The sequence below is a fragment of the Mercenaria mercenaria genome, chromosome 17 (assembly GCF_021730395.1).
Source record: "Mercenaria mercenaria strain notata chromosome 17, MADL_Memer_1, whole genome shotgun sequence".
In the NCBI taxonomy this organism is placed as follows: Eukaryota; Metazoa; Mollusca; class Bivalvia; order Venerida; family Veneridae; genus Mercenaria; species Mercenaria mercenaria.
Genome location: NC_069377.1, coordinates 572,558 through 590,903, shown reverse-complemented (window position 1 = coordinate 590,903; position 18,346 = coordinate 572,558). Strand labels below are relative to the sequence as shown.

Sequence of the window (18,346 nt, the reverse complement as noted above, 5' to 3'; positions counted from 1 at the left end):
AGTTAAAACTCAAATTTTATGGGATAAATAAATGTGATTTATATGGGATTTATATGTTTCGATATAAGTAAGTTCAGTTTTGGCAACTTGTATAAGTTGGTAAAGAAAATTACATTTTTCTATGGGGTTAATAAATGATGTTTTAGGTACCTGAGCAATTGATTATGTATAAATCACTCTGTTAAATTTAATCTATTGCTATTTTAAATAAAGTACCCTCATTCAACAATCAAATGCTATGTTCATTAACCTTTAGTCTGTTGGCGGCAAGTGATTCTGCCTTTGCGACCAGTGCAGAACAAGATCAGTCTGGTCTGCACTGTTCACTATTCAGTCAGTAAATTTTCAGTGAAAACCCCTACAAATAATAAATGGTATAGCCTATTAAATGATAGACCAGTCGATATTAAAAAATTTAGCAGGCTAAAGGTTAAATAGTGATGACAAAATAACGTTTTGGTTTTCTTAACGCAAAAGTTGAGACCCATAGGAATACGAGTATTTATATATAGAGAGCGAACTTTTTTTCATTTACTCTCACAAAAACAGAAATAACTTTAAGGTAGTTAGATTCAATACTTGTGCATGGTGAATAATAGTTTGACTACCGACTAGATAATCTTTCTTATTTTTGTCTATTCATTTCTCTTATATATTCTGACTGATCTGTCTCGGCTCTGATTATCTATGTTTTGAGAAGAAAGGGGAAATAATTGTTCAAAATTTGAAGGGAGTTATCTCCTGTGAACAAAGCAAAAGGTCTGAACACAGGCTAGATGAAGAACAAAGCATTACAATAGTAAGGGAAAAAACACACACATTTCAAATGACATATTTATCTTACCTGGACTAAAAACCAAGCATTTGAACTTATGTAAATTCTTCCGGAATGTTTAACCTCGACGAAAGCATTGATTCAAATTTAGTTAGTGTTGTCATTCAACTGGTGACTTAGACAGATATCTACTGCTGGAAGTCTTTCCACATTTTCGTGGGAAATCATGTCAGCTATCATTCTCGTGTGGTTGAAGAAACGAGTTTGGTACGGTTTAGTGTGAAAGTTTAGATTTTAACAGCATGTTTTGAGACATCAGATAAATACGAGCTTTTTCTCAGATAACCATTATCTGTCTAGATTTACTGGATCTGTAGTAAGATATGAGTAATGCACTGAGGATATTTACAAGGATCTTGTGATAAACGCCTGCAGGAGATTGAGGTGGAAGTCCGAATGAGACTTTTACCTAGGTAACTAAGTTAATGACAACCATAATAAACACGTAATGGTAACAAATGGAAAAGGAAAAATGATATATTATATACGAATGATGTCGGAATTTTGTAAGTACATATATTATCTATTCGCATGCACCAACATATGCAAATCTGTACTAGCGGTTGATGTATTTACATGCCACTTCAGCGTTTACTTCTTCAGTCTTCAGATCATGTCCATTATCAATCGTCAAAAAGATCAGAGTTCTTACTACAGTACTGCCTACAGTACACAAAGTTAAAATCATAAGCAGGTCTGGTAACAAAGTGCAAACTAAATAATTTTCAGCATATATTTATGCAGCTGTCACGACCCCTAGTTCCGTAGTGAGAAAGTGATACCACTGGAACACTGCATCCGCTTTAAAATCTTATATGAATTTCTTATATTAATTCGACGGATAATTATATACGTTTATCGTCTTTCATCCATGAATTCCCGTGAGATTCATCGATCTGAGATTAAACAAAAACACTTGCTAGATTTATCGACTTATCTTGTTACTTTGGCAGAGCTTGGGTTAAAATCACTGGAACGCTATTGAATAATCAATTGTGACGCTTTTATTGTACTTTGCGAAGTTATTTTTCTCAGAAATGTAGACTGATAGAACAAGCCTTGATGAGTTCAGTCATCAAAGTATGTCAGATATCGTGAAACATATCCTTTTGATAAGAATTTCATTTAGTTTATACTGGTCTGTAGACAGATAATAAAGTGTTTCTCTTTGTTTGTTTGTTTTGAATTACAATTTAATACTAGTTAAACGCCTAAAAAGCGAATTCTGGACATTTTCGAAGCGAAATGGTAGAGGCAATCATCAGAATTGTAATACGAAGTTTAAGTGAAGCTGAAAAATGTATCACAGTGTCTGTCGTGAAAAATATCCATTTGATATCAATTTCTTGTTGTTAAGAAATGACATACATTGTAGTTTGTTTTGTTTTGTTTTTGTTTGGTATGATCTAATACTAGTCAAAGGTCAGCCTTTTTCTAGACATTTTCGCAAAATATTAGTAATAGGCAATCGCTAGAAGTGTGATATGAAGTTAAATATAACTGAAAAATGTTTCACAGTCTAGGTGCTAGTCTAAATGTAGTGAGGCATTGAACTCGATCCCTAGTTTTAGTAAAATCATTTAAAATTGCTGTAAGTAGCTTACAACTAAGTTTGTCTCAGTATAAATATAACTCTTGAATTTTAAAAGAGTCAGTTGAGGTATACATTTTGAAATATATTATCAAATATATAGCACAAAATTTATATAGCGCCCTTTCATCATAAAATCAATAACTAAATAACTAAACATAATTATTGTAATATAGAGATTCTATGAAAATGAGACTTTCAACTGCACATGCAAAAGTCACTCTGTAGCGTATTGTTCAACTGGTAAATAGCGAAATTCTCTACGTATTAGTAGAAATGGATACTTTTTGCCATTGGCGTGAAATATTTTAAAATTTCATTGTCCTAATTTCATACGGGAACATTATTTTACCCCAAACAAATAGTTTCAAACCGGTTCAGAGATTCAGGCCGAAGTAAGTCTTCAAATTGACTCTGGTAAGTTAAAACGCAAAACCAGCATCATAACTATCATATATAAATGTAAAAATAACATGAAGATTTGAAATTCGTCTGTACGGATTTCAGAATGAAAATTTTAGTAATAGGCGTATACTAACTATATAAATCATTTTACCAAAAATATTTAAGCCTGCATGTTTTATGATGCCAAATTGAGATTTTCGAAAAGCATTGATATAGTTGCAGTTTCGCAAAATATATTGTGTACCTAAATATTTTATAGCTCATTTGTATTATGAGAACATCGTACATTTTGTTACAATATAATAACGTTCAGCATTTTATCACAACGTCAGACGTAATGCCAAGATCTACATCTTAGATAACTTATAAGCTAGCCAGCCAATAATTCCATCTATTTTCTTAGAATGTATACAAGCCGCTAACGTTTGTATTGCTCAGTGGAGAGTTAGTGTTTCACATTAAAAGACCGGTCATCATATGAAACTTTTTAATATATTTTTATTATTTTGCGGACTGCCTTTTCCAATTCGTTTCATTTTCTGGATTTAGATACTTTTCCGTTGTCGGACGTTTAGCGAGAAAATACTTGTAAGTACTTATGTTACAGTTTTTCTTAATAAATCAGAGCAGATTTTCTACATGGACGTTTTAAAAATGTGTGTAGTTTCTCTCATGTGTATAGTTTCAGTCACCTCATGTTTCATTTGACAGAGCCATTTATGGAGTACAACTTAATGACCAAAAGCAGGGAGATAGATCTAAACAGTTATTGTAGTACCTTAATTCAAATTAATAAAAGGCGCAAAAGCCTTTTAATTAAGTCGAACGCTTGAAGTTTGAGATATTTATGGGGGCGCAAATTGGAGATTTTTAGCAATTAGTTATAATCGATATTTCACATTAAACGACTATGCATTAGGTCTGATATTTTCTAGACGAGCTTCACGTTTCACTCTACTAATTTGATAAGCTTCCACCACCAGAGGGAATAGGGAATTTCCAAAACAAAAAATAGCATTGATGGAATTTTATTGAAGCGAATGTGCAATTTATGGCATTCATTGACTTTTGAGAAGCCGGTCTCCCACTGAAAAATCTTTTTACTAAAGCATATATTCAGTAGTCATTGTTTTCAATAAGAATGTAATGTTAATTACGGGTGAAATGTTTGCCTTTAACTTAAGGTACCCGATCAACAAAGAGGTAAAATGTCGATGCCTGGTGACCCCATGTTGTTTTTGCATCATATGAAAGAGTTGTGTCTGCTGAACAAGAATTAGTAAATAATATGACCATACATAATATTCAAGAATCAATACAGTCATGGTTTTTGACTGCGAAATGATAAATCTTACTGTAATAATTTGGTTTCTTTTTAAGAATCATTGGAGATTTAAATGTAAAAAATAAAAATTCTGTAACATATTTTTGTCATGTAACGTATATTTTCTTTTTCAGTAACTATTAAATGATTCCAAAATTATATGAGCTTACCAGGCATAAGTTTTTGATTAATTTTGATAGCACTGTTTTACAGAACTTACTTATTTGTGGACCGGATACCTTAAGAAAAAAGAAATAGTGGACATTTATTGACCCCGACAATTTTGGATAGTGTTCTATCCTATCTATCTACTGCTACGAGATAATGAGATACGTTGATTTTCTCATTATCATCGTTTATCTGATATTTGTTGATATGAAAGTCTGATAGCTAATTGCATTACTGACGGACGTGGTTATAGTTCACGTGAACAGCGTGCAGTCTGATAGAAATATACAAGCTCCATTAATGCTATTATATCGTTCTCAAAAACGTGATATCGTTTTGGCCGCATTGCAAGGATTTTGATATACCGATTAGAATGCTTGTAATAGGAAGCCAGGAAGGAAAACGGTATTAGAAAAATCAAATCCAACAATATCTTGTCTCATAAACCGAGGTTTCAGTGTAAAAACTGACATATTAATAATACTTCTTAACTTAATCTTAACAAAACATAGAGCATATTAACGTGTATGTTATACCACTAGAAGAAATTGACTGATAAACAAAAGAATCTTTAAATGTAATAATTTAATGTATAAAATCTTGGTTTCGGCTAGATACTGCTAATACCGAAATATAAATGGATGCCATCTGCTGATGATATAATTACTTGTGCAACATGCATCAGCATGTGCTGATATGTATTTTGACTCTCTATGATTGATGTCTAGAAATAATGTATTCGTTTGTTTACAAATGCACTCTGGTATATAAATAAACTTTGCTTGAAACCTTAATGTAATTAAAACCGTAGTGGACCCCGAATATTAATGTTCAAAAAATTTGCATTAACTTCAAACAGTCTTAAAGTTAACATTGTTTCGCACTGTGTTGCAAGTTTTAAACAGCTTTTAACTTCAATCGTTTAACTTTACATTATTCTTTTTAAACATAAAGAAATATAGGTTATATATCAAAGTTCTATGTTTTACTTGCATCGTTGAGAGTAGGTTGGAAATTATAAGACAAACACATTCATTATTCTTTCGCTCACACTGAATCCGTAGTGGAACTTCAAATTTTTGATAGTTACTTATCAAAGGATTTCTTTGTGACGTATTTGATGTGTTTTTAGATTTTCAGTCTATGATTAAATACGTGAGTTCTGGAAATTCATAATCGTAGTTTTATCCACATGGTAGTGCGCACTGATAAGCTCGAGCCAATATGATACACTTCTTACGCATCAAATAACTTGCAGAAAACAACGCTGTACTTCAACTCATGCACGGAAGAAGCTTCACTTCCATCGTGTTTCGTGTAATGACAATTAATCATGTAAAAGTTTCGAGTTAATTAACAATTATAGAATGATGGCATAGTTTACGCTATAATAAAGTTTTCAGGTAAGAACGACTTCACAATTCGTTGTTTGATATTAAAGAAATATTTTATTTTTTTACGATATTTAATAATCATTTTACCATATAAAATGAGTGTTTTAAGCACTGTTCGATGTAGGCGAATTGGAGTTAACATGCTTAAGCGGACAATATTTACGTCTGTCTTAAGTTTATTACTCTCGGTATCCACCACTGGAAAAAAACAACAGTTGTGTATCACATATAGGAATTGTCGAGAAGATTCGAACGTGGTAAGAATCAGCCCGAAATGGTTTAATGACGAGCATTAGTTACCAAAATTTAAACAGGTTTTTAAAACGTTTTCACTTGGTAAATCATCACTCAACTTGGGCAGTTTTGGACCATATTCCAAAATTGTCGAACCGACATAAAATGAACCACATATAATTTATGCTTATATTTAATTCATTTCCTGTTTTCTAATATCGTGTGCATTAATGTAATGAAAATCTTATAAGATTGCACTTGTCATTTCTCTGCAAGCTGGTGTGAAATTCAAAACTGTGAAAATTTATATCTAAATAGGTACACATTATTTCTGCTAAAGATTAATACATGTAGCTTTTTAAATAACACAACTGTGAGCGATAATGATTTGCAAAACTTGCAGTTATTGTGAGAAAATAGGGAATTGCTACTTTGAGATAATGTTGCTATTTGTTTGATTTAACACAACAAATCTTTATTTATAAGGCAAGTAGCCCTAACACGATATAGGGTGTCATCCCACAAATTGTTCATTGAAACAGGCAGATATAATAACATTCCAAGGGAACAGAGATTGTGTAAATCTTGCAATATGAATAGGGTCGACTCAGAGTTCCATTTTTTATTAGTCTGTCCGAAACATACAACTCTTCGGAGAAAGTTCTTGCCACGTTATTATTGTAGCTGGCCAACACTCAACAAGTTTGAATCTTTGCTAAATTGTAAAAATAGAAAAACAGTTATAAATGTTGCAAAATATGTTTATTATGCAAATCTCCAGAGAATCGAACCATAGTAGTCTGCTGGTTAATATATAATTATATATATGATATTACCACTAATAGGGATGTTATAATATATTGCTCCTGGAAAAATCATTTTCTTGCTTCTACATATTTGATTTTGTTTTGTAATGTATATTTGTAAATGTTAGTTGTCAATTGCTATAAACATTGGTGTGTTTAATGCAATAAAAGATTTTGTATTGTATTGTATTGTATAATTTGCTGAACGAAACGATATGCTGTTGCTATTTGTTTAATTAAACACCAAACAAATTTTTATTTATAAATCGCTGAACGTTAAGATGTAGTGTTGCTATCTTTTAATCAAACGGAAACAAAATCTTTGTACATGTACAACATTCATTTTGCATTTGTTTTGTGATTTTGCTCAAAATGGAATCATATAGCCCGTGCCAACAACTGTCAACATAAACATTTTTATATTGTAAGTAACAGAAGTTTAAATAAATAGAATAAAAACGCATGGTGCCACGCGGGTATCTTCCTTGTGCAAGTCTTGAACACAGGATCTAAAATAGCTAGCAGGCAGTTGTCTAGGTATGTGACGCAAGGAACGGATCCTTACGTCCGTCAAGCCTATCTCTGTACTTGTCTAGGTGGTAGTTAGGTAACCGAACATAGGCAGAAGTATGTAGAGGAAAATTGAATCCAAGGGGTGCTATTTACAGATGTTGTACAGTACTTGTATAGCTTATCAAATTTATCCAGAAAGAACTACGAAAAACGACGACAGAAAAAAAAGCCTTATTGATTGATATCAGTGGATAAAAAGATTTGCAAAGGTTTGTACCGGAAAATATGTTTGTCCAAGCCGGCTCACCATGTATATATAGGCATTCACATGGTAAAGCTTCGTCCAGAGTTAATTCATTTGCATTTGATACGTAAAGAAAATTCCGATAAGATCTAAAGTTCGGTAATTTCTTATCACCTGTTCAGTTCTGTAAACAAGTCAATTTTCTTGTATAATAGGGTATCAATTCAGCAGGTGTTGGGAGCGCATATTTAATTACCTCTCATGAAAATATTCAATCAAACGTGCCTGGAATTATTTTGTTTGGTCCCAAAGGATCTTCGTATATATTTGATTATCCGCATGATAAATATGATTTAGACATGTACAGTCCTGATTAATACCAGATGAGGTATCAACCTATTTGTTTATATTTGACCTTACCATAGGGAAGTCCTGTACTGTAGCCTTCGGGTTAATAGAATCATCCAGATGAGAGAGGCAGACTTTCAAACAAAAACAACGGTAATAATGGAGATTCAAATATGATATAGCTCTTTTCCAAAGTCCTGACTTGAAAGGTATGCTGTTTATTCTAACATGGCTGGATTTGATCGCCAGGTAAACAAAGAAGAAGGCCAAGCTCTGTATATTCTGCGATTAGCAACGGTTGACGTACGGACCGGTAAGAGAGCATTATTACGTCAATTATGACTTCAAATTGCCGAATGACGTCCGGTTCATTACTTCTCGGAAAAATGAAGTCCGGCATAAAATTTATCAAAGTATTTCAATAACAATGTAAGAAACAAATCAAAGCAAATGTAACAAAGCCTTCTTATAATTTATCGTCTAGTGCACTACGGTTCATCATACAGATCCTTACTCGGGCTAACGCTCTCGTAGTTCAAATCCTGCGCAGCTGAACTCTGAGCAGTGATAAATTAGACGACAAACTCGAAGGCATTGATTATTTGATTAATAAACAATAATATTAAACTTTGCCTTTAAACGTCTTCCACAAGTATGTGGCCGAAAATTTATTAAAGAGTGAATGCTGAAAGATTATTAACAACAATATACATAATGACATGATTATTACTTCTACCCTCTAGACCCAGAATTATATTTTTCGGTTCATACATTGAAATATTATGAATATATGGTACTTCATTCATAAGAATTTGAAAGAAAAACACTTCTTAATGCAACGTTTGTCGTCTATCATCCATGAATAATCGTTTAGTTTATCGATCTTATATTAAACAAAAAACTTGTTAGATCTATCGACTGATCTAATACACAGGCAGATAGTTTTTTGACTTGTCAGGAAAAATGAGTAATAATCACCACGGACTTGAGATGTTTAAAAATGGTACCGTCACGCTTTTGGAGTTAAAAATCTTAACGTTTAAGTCTGAATAGAAATAAAATACTTATGGATACCGACACACTGTTCTTTTTCTTTATCAAAGTTGGCGTGTTGTGATATTCCTTATATTGAATTAAAGAACATAAAGTGATGTGGTGATGATGATGATTATCAAAAGTGTACTTGACCCAGATTTAGTGGAATGTCCGAAATGCTGTTTGAAATTTAGAACACTTGATATAAGAAACGAATATAACATTTTACGCAGTGATCTTGTTAGCTACATATTATTATATTTCATTAAGAGTTCCGAAGGCGTTGACAGTTTCCGCATTACATCCTGTTTATTAGAAATAAAACAGTTACTTAACTTGCAGTAGAAATAATGTGTCCAATATCACAAAACTCTATCTAGTCTTTGTTTGCCCTAGCACACTTGGAATATGAAATACCTATCTTACAATAAATAATGATCAGCATTTTATCTTGGACGATCTGAGTAACGCAGCTAAGACGTACGTAACTACTGGTTACTGGTTAGCAGTTCGGCCAATATTCAGGCCTTTGCTAGAATGTATATAATATCGTAAACGTCAAGATTATCATTCAGTAGCGAGACTGTGGTAGACATTCATATCAAAAACCTCTGTTTTACATTTAAATTGTTTGGGCTAGAAGTTTTCTTGACTTGCAGTTTCATTTTCTGGAATAAGATATCAAGTGTTGTTGGATGTTTAACAAGCATAAACTTGTAAGTACCTATGACTGCATTGATTTATCATCTACGGCACAGTCATTTAATAAAGTTAAATAGGATCTGTTCTCGCAACAGAATGAAAGACATGTTAGTGAATAATCTTACTACCGACTGGATTTTTTTCTAAATTTTTTTTTTAAATTAGTGTTATCTCCAGTGAACAAAACAAAGTAATATTAGGTTTGTATTTGTGTTTCTGGGGAATTCGCTCTCTGGTTTATGACCCGGGAATAGAGGAATACAGGTTTCTTTTATAATGAGAAATCAAATGACTTTTTATGTATTTATTGTGGTCAAGATATTTATAAAATCACTTTTCACTATTGCTGACCATTATTTGCTAGAGAATATATAATATTGTAAACGTACATGGTTATTATTTAGTAGCCTTGGAAGTCGTTGATAATTCCTACTTGGTTATAAGAAATCATATCTATGCATTAAAGATACCATTAATTTTGCGCTGATTAGTGTTAATTGGCATTCATCGAGTTTCTGATATTATCAACTGTCAATGTGCAGGCAGGAAAAAAGTTAGAAATTGTCAGACTGGGTTCCCAGGCTAATTATTTTGTTGCGAGTTTGTGAACGTTATTCATATTAAAACCTTTGTTATGTATTTATTTCCGGGACTTTTACGTTTTATTTTCTGGATTAAAATACCAACTGGTTCTCGGATGTTAAAGAAACATGTGCTTGGAAATATCTGTATTGAACAAATTCATCGCTATGGTTTTATATCGGTGACGCTGTAATCTAAACTAAGTATGACACATGCATTAATAATAGAATGCAAGTCATGTTTGCAAAAGGTATGACTACTGATGAGATAATGTTTTATAAATATGTTTTCTAGATAAGAGCTATATATAGATTAGTATGTGATTTGTCTGTCGTTTGAAAAAAAATATATATAGTAATTTTCGTGGCTATGAATATTTGAAAAGTGAAAAAAAAATTGTAGTTTCAGCATTGTATCAAAGCAGATTTTTCCATATACACAAATTTTAATAATTATCTTTATGAATTAAGACACATTCCATGATCTATTGTAATTACTAACTGAAACATAAGTAGTGCACAAATCAACGATGAAAATAGCAAAATAAATCGAAAGAAACTATAATTTCAGTTGTAATATATGACTAGCAATTCCTAAGTCTATACATGAAATAAGCCATATATTTTTTTTTAACTTTGAGGGATTTTAAGTGAACGAAAATAAAAGATTTTAGAAAATAATTTCTCGATATATCTTTCTCAAGAAGCGACTTTTAATTATTCATTTTTTCTTTAACCGATCCACAATGAAAACCAAAACATTAAACATTTAATTCTAGTGACGCTGTCTTGTCCAAGTAATACATTGGACTTGCACTATAATCATTCCCCAATCTGACTAAAGTACTTGATCTTCTAAACGAAGATCTGAGAACGACCTATTCACATTCGTCTTCTGTATATTTTGGATTTCCAAGATTGCTATTTTTATTTTCGCAAATCTATTTTTGTTTGAACCAATCAGACAACTTGTTCGAATGTCAAAGAGTAAGAAAAAATCGCATTTAATCCAGGACTCGAACCCGGGACCTCTCGCTTACAGAGCAAGTAAGCTACCGACTGAGCTAACCGGCTATCTGACATCGTTCGACATAAAAATTATTGATATCAAATATCAAGGCTTTTTAAAGCTTGCAGGATGTTGTAAGTTAACTTTTGACTGGCTAGCGGAAGGGTTATCAGAACGAGGCCATCAATAGCTCGTTGTCAGATCCTATGCGTAGCGTAATAGGAGATGTACTTTAGTCAGATTGATCATTCCCTGCCCAAAGTTCTTATCTTACAGAAAACAATAGTTCTGTATCTGACATGTGCTAGTCTTTAGAAATCTGAGTATTTTAAAGGGTTCAAGCCCAACACAGGCACTGAGTTTTACCCAGTGTATAAAAGCTCTTTGCAATGATGTTTACGTACAATTAGACCACAAAGCTATCTCGTGCTGTACATCCAGCAGAGAATGAAATATCTGTATGTTCTCGTCATCAGTTATCGCATATCTGATACAGGAATGTGATTAACGTGTTATCATTTATCGCATGTGTGATATGGAAGTGTGATTATTTGCTTAATATTGCACACGGTTTTGATTAAACTGATGACCGTTGTGGATCTTTCACGGGAAAATCGCGAAGCCTGATAAAAATGTCCACGCTCCATCAATGGAAAACAGGAAAACGTCAGTATTTATAATTCCAAGGTACTTGATATCTTTTTGGCTGCATTGCAAGAAAGTTATATGCTTATATTGTAAACAAAACTTAAGGAATTCGAACCTAAGAATGTCTTTCCTCAATAAATAAAGATTTCAATATAAATACTGCCTGGTATTAGTCAATAAACAAGGACTTAGCCTAGTTTATGGCAAATAAAAGGTGATAGGCATTCAAAGAAGAATGTACAACATGTCAGTGAAGTAACTAAATATAACACAAGACAGATTAAATATATAAAATTGTGTATTTTTAGCACAAATTAAAGACACACGTTTTGAATAAATTAGTTCTATAGCTTTTTTTATGATATTACAATATTTTATTATGTTTTATTAAAAATAACGCTTTCGTTGCGTGTATGATCATATGAACAAGGTAGTCTGAAAGACAGCTATATCCCCCGCCACTGTTATGGATAATGAAAGGGTTGATGGTATTGGGTGGTACCATTAAACATTCGAGTTGTGACCTTGACCGTAAGCTGGCAGCGGTGACTTTTGAATTGTGCACTTTGTCTTGATAAGGGGGGTAGCCAAGTCATATTAAAATCCTTCAAGGGGGTTGGGAGATACAGAGCGGACATAAAATAGAATGCTTAAACCTTTGACTTTGAGTTGTGACCTCAACATTGAGCCAACATGGCTGACTCCTGAGTTCTGCACATTGTCTTGATAGGGTGATTAATTGACCCAAGTTTCATGAAAATCCTTCAAAGGGTTAAGGAGATACAGAGCGGACACAAAATGTTATGGACGGACAGACAGACGGACGGAAGGACGAATGAACGGACGGATGGAGACCATTCCTATAACCCCAACACTCGTGGCCACGGATTAATAACACTTAGTTTAGTTTGATTATATGGAATGTTTTTTTCCATAACACTATTATGATTGTAAGCCGTCGCGATGTCCTTAATTTACTCTATTGTCATTTTGTTTATAAGGTGTAAGATGAAGTTAAAATTGTTGAACGAGATATATAGAAATGGATCAAATAATTATCTACGGATAATACACTTAGTTCTGCAAGATGTTGCACACATTTAGTTGCTGATATTTATTTTGGCTTTGCGGTTAGTATGATGTCTAGAAGTAATAGGTTCATCTGTTTACAAATGCATCCTGGTGTATTTACACTGCAGCAAAAACTTCTTGATAATACGGCTGAAAATATGCACATGGCAGTCTCAGACACAGACGTGAAAAAACGACAAAAATCACTGTTATTGTTACAGAATAATAAATCCTAACAAAGGGGTTTCGTTCATTTTTTATGTACGCACTTCAGATTATTCTTAATTGATTATCAAAATGAGGCACATTCACTGTAGTGGTATTACTAAAACTTAATTTGGATTATCGCACAAACACACACTTTCATCATGTATGCTTTGGGCATGTATTGAAGCATATCTTTTTGCGCATACCGGACGTATCTTCGAGTCCTGGAAAATAAAAAAAATAGTTTTATAAACACGGTTATACGCATTGATAAGCCGCAACCAACCTTATGATCTCCCGTTTGGTATTCCATGTACTAAATATTGACTTCCGCTTACGTTCTCGCAGCGGAATGCCAGTCAAAGTGCCATTTCTGTCTTTTGCAGTTTCAATAATGAATTTTAATAGTCTCCAACTTTTATGGTAAGAACGACTCAATAAGCCGTTATTTAAGGTAACCTTTAACGGCTTTATAAATCGTTATTTAAGGTAGCTTTGAACGTTTGAACAAATATTGTTCTGGAATGTGAAATCTCAGAACCAGTACTTTTTGAATATCATTGTATCCGACGAAAATTCAGCCAAACGAAAAGATAGGGTCATGTGCTTGTTTTTTTTTTTTTTTTTTTTCATTAACTCGATTTGAAAGATTGATCCTTCGGCCAGTTTTTACAACATGCTCTTTTGAGAAAATCCCACTTTTTAAAATTACGCTCAACAATGTGGATTTTATGACACTTTTCATAGCTTAATATTCATCGATTTTCAGTCATACTGCCAAATATAGTGAAAAGACCCGTGTTCTTTTTTTCAGTCCTTTCATTGCTGTTTATGTTATGTCATTAGTTTGATTTTTTTACGTCAGCTTATACTTATTGACTATAATTAACCTTAATATATAATAATTGTTTTAATTCGTAATTATATACGAAATGTATGTCTTCCTCTCTAGAATACCACAGTCAATACTACCATTCGCTTATCAAACGGTAATGACGCATGCATATAACACTGTTAGCTCAACAGAAAATAACATCTAACGTTAGCAGAAAAATCTATTTCCTCCACATCTGCCAAATATTCAATTAAAATGTCTCATTTAATTGTTCGCATTATTCCAACACCAGAAAAAATCTCTGCCAATGTAATTCGATAAGTCGATAATATGGCAAGTGTTTTTGTTTAATCTCAGATGGAAAAAAAAGAAAAAAAAAAACATCACGGGAATTCACGGATGAATAGACGATAAACGTACTCGTTAATTATCGGATGCATTCAGAACAGTTCTTGTGATGTATCGAGATTTAAAGTCATAATGAATTATGTATAACGTATTCATATAATGTTTCATTCTTGAGGTGATACATTTTAAGACCTTGAAGAATATACATGATACTGAAGGATTTATTATGTTTAACGTAGAAATTCCATTTTACATGACAACTATATAATTATACTATGACAGAGAAGAGCAGTCTCAGTTTTTCTTTAATCATTGCAATATAATTTTTGATATTTCTTTCTTCGATTCTAACACAGCAAAATTGTGTTAAAATACAGACCAGTCAATAGCGGCGATTGATAATTATGTACAATAGGGATTATCTACTGACAGGATCTTAAATATTCCGCAGATCAAAATTCACTCAGCGGCTTTAAAGGCTACCCCCAGTTCTCCGCGAATTCAGGACATTAGTCTGCCTCCATATATCCTCGTGTATTAGTCTCTACCTCCACATATCATCGAGTTATGCGTTTACCTCTTAATAAATAACACTAAATTCCTGAAATTTTCAAACTACATAACCCATTCGTATCCTTCAAAGATTCTGATAAAAATCGAATACTTTCCTAGAATTATTACAGTTTATAAAATATTCATGAATGTATCCATCATGTTTATCATGTAAATGACTTCAATTTATCAGATAAATCACATGTACATTCTCTTAAGACAGTGTCTGATTTCAATCGGACTTAATAGCTTTTAAATCATATCGTGAAAATTTAAAGTCGGAAAATATATTTCCTGCTACAAACACACGCAGAAAAAGCGTCTAAATAATGAAAGTAACATTTCAATGTCAGTCTATGAGCAGATGGTTTCTGTCACTATCCCTGTCAGTTGCTTTTGTAATTCTTTCATAAACAATAAAAGTACTGCAAAATTCACTGTATGTACACCTTCTGAGAAAATATATCTCCCCACTGAAGCAAATAAATCATTTTGACAATATCAATAATAGATCAAACATGTAACTTTGCAAACACTTTATATCATGCTCTGAAACCTAATACAGTTTGACCGCCGTCTTTAACACAATGCGCCCTCTAGAAGAAATTACCCCGAATGAAATTTGGTAACAAATTTAAGGGATGCTAGACATAGTTTTATCCGCTCATGGGTGGTTTCTAGTACTTCCGGCTCCCTAAGATGATGCGACAGAAGAGTCTAACAAGTATACTGATTTATGATCACTGTCCTGTGGTACACGACTGCAAACTCGAGTAACCAAAACACTGTATTAAATTATTTAGCAGCAGTATTTCTTAGAAAACATCGCGTATGCATTATAAGTTGATTAGTCTTGAGTTTTATTATTACTATGATGTCTTGCTGCATTTCAGTGCGTGCTTGATGAGCAATACTCCGGACAAGAAATTGCACTACACTAATATTCGCATCTCAGACACAGGCCCCATCTAAAGGTAGCTTTATAATAGCAATTCTTTTTTTTTACCATAATAGTAAAATATCATAAGGCTATCGTTAGATGGAGCTTCCTTGAATTGAAAGAAAACAGTTAGTTGCAATGGAAGGACAGTGTCTTATATCATAAAAAGTTTAGGAAATTGTTTAGCAATACCAAATTTGGAACATTAAATCATCGTACATTTTGTTTCTCGTGATTATCTTCAGCAATCTTTGCAATACTGTAGGACGTAATGCCAGATTACTGATAAGCAAGCCGATCGTTATTCCTACATTCTTCTCAGTAGTGTTAAACAAGATCAGACTCTTGATATTCAAATCTCTGGTAATTTTTTTTTCATACATATAAATATCTCGGGAGTAGGTAAAACGGGGCTTGCTGTTTCGGTTTTTTTTTCTGGGATTATATACGGATATGTATTAAGCATAGACTTGTAAGTATTTCTGTCGCATAAATCCGTCATTCGCTATGTTGTATATATCTTAAAAATGCGTTGTTTTTTTCAAACGAGCAGCCACTTGGACAATATGTTGTTCAGAACATATAAGAAATAAAAAATATCGAATTATTCAAAAAAACACCTTTATTATTTTTACCACCAAATCCCAGTTTTGAAAAGTAACAAAATTGCACAAAAAGTGATGTTTTAAGAAAATGATTATATACTATTTTTTAGACTACAGAGGTATATAGTTGATTTGTTTTCTAAAACTTGAATTGTCATTTCTTCCCTCATTATATTTTCGCTTGTTTGTTAATTCTAGACCTAAGTGGTGTATTTTTTTGTCTTTGCAAAAATGGGGGTAGAGTCATGAAATGAGCGAATTTATATGATGGCAAAGAGTTTTGTTCAGTGTAATTCATGTTTCTAAACAGGAAAAACGCTCTATCCCTTGAATTGAAAGCAATTATTATTCTATTTTTCTATTATCAAGAAGCCTGATATTCAATACGGACACCAGCTTTAATGACTACTAATGAGATAAACATTCACCAACGGGGAAATGTTGCCGATGGTAGACTAGAGTTCGACCTTGACCTTCCAATGTGGTAATCTAAAATGATGCATTTTTATTACTTTAACGTTAGTGTACGCTAAACGAACAAAGCTCGTTCTTGACATTCGGCGCATATAATATACATGTACAGCAATCTGTGATTATAATAAAGTATCATAAATGGTATTAGCAAAACATTTGTTTTTAATCAAAGGAAAATTATGTGATACACATGATATAGACAGACATATAATCAAAACATGATAAATATACATTCACTGTATCTACTGCTAGATCACTGTGTTGACGGAACCTCTGCTAGCTCATAGTAATCTGTCTGTAATACCAGATTCAAGCACCACACATACACTAACCTATGTTCTTAGTGTTTGCTTTCGCGTTGACTAATATTCCAGTACAACGCCTTCTAATGCCGAAAGCAGAAAATGAAATCTATTGATTTTCTCCTTGTTAACATTGATTACAGTGGTGATACGTGAGCCTGCTCCGTGGGTTATATTGCACAACGTTATGATTAAATGATGACCGCGGTTAATCTTTCACGAGATAATCGTGCAGCCTGATAAATAAACAGCATGCAGCCTGATAAAACTGTATGCCCGATCAATGCTAATTCGCCGTATCTTACTGTTTGATATGCCCATCAAATACTTATATATACATTGTTTACAGAATTCGAATCAAAGAATGATCTTTCTATTTCTCAAGGTATAAATACTTACCCACATTAGTAAATTAATTAGGGTGTAACGTAGCTTAATGTAATTTATGGAATTGAAAGAAATGACGTAAGAAATAAAGACAGAATTGACATAAATCAAAGAAGAATTTATAGAAAAGTATTTATGCATCTGCAGTGAAATAACCCATGACTCCAGTTACCTCCCCTGACGGTCAGTAATATCAGACTGAAATGAAATGAAAGTGATAATTACGTCACGAGTTGGACTAAGTTAATACAGGTTTGTCTCAGAGGTTTGAAGCTTGGTATGTGTCTAGAACTAGTGTTTTTTTTTTTGTTTCCAAATCCACTCTAGTGTATTAATACTACAGAACAAAACATTTCTTGAACATTTCATAGAAATGCAGGAAATTAAAGTCTGTGGGTGGCTAAAACACAGACGTGAAAAATAGTTTTATTGTTGCAGAACAATAAATATTAACAAAGGCGTTCTGTGCATTTATATTATCCACTCATCATATAGAAATGCGGGTTATGTATCAAAGTATTCATATTGTACTTGCATCGCTGAGAGCAAGCAAAACACGTGCACAAAGCGTATGATATTTTCTGTGTTCGGCTGATCAGATTTTATACCGAGTTTGTAATAGATGACTGCACATTTTCTTTCGCATCATGTATGCTTTTGTTATTATAAAAGCATATTTACACGTACATGACGTGTTTTAGGTCTCCGAACTATGATAAGCTTTTAGTTTAGTTCTAGAAATTCATTTCGTGGAGGCTTTACCTGAACAGACATATGCATTGACAAGC

The 18,346-nt window shown here is 32.9% G+C and overlaps 1 protein-coding gene across 10 annotated transcripts in view; it reads left to right on the top strand.

Moving 5' to 3' along the window:
• Window positions 1-18,346, top strand: part of LOC123536023 (glutathione hydrolase 1 proenzyme-like) — a 125,967-nt gene that overhangs the window by 84,580 nt on the left and 23,041 nt on the right. The window contains exon 1 of one of the 10 annotated variants that reach the window (XM_045318796.2): window positions 1,219-1,341. The exons of 5 other annotated variants lie outside the window; for them this stretch is intronic. The gene's annotated coding sequence lies outside the window, so the exon portion shown is untranslated. Of the gene's footprint in view, window positions 1-1,218; window positions 1,342-3,263; window positions 3,420-5,586; window positions 5,727-9,459; window positions 9,614-15,805; window positions 15,825-18,346 lie in introns of those variants that run through there. 4 more of the 10 variants (XM_045318791.2, XM_053528664.1, XM_045318792.2 and 1 more) reach the window with 4 other exon arrangements.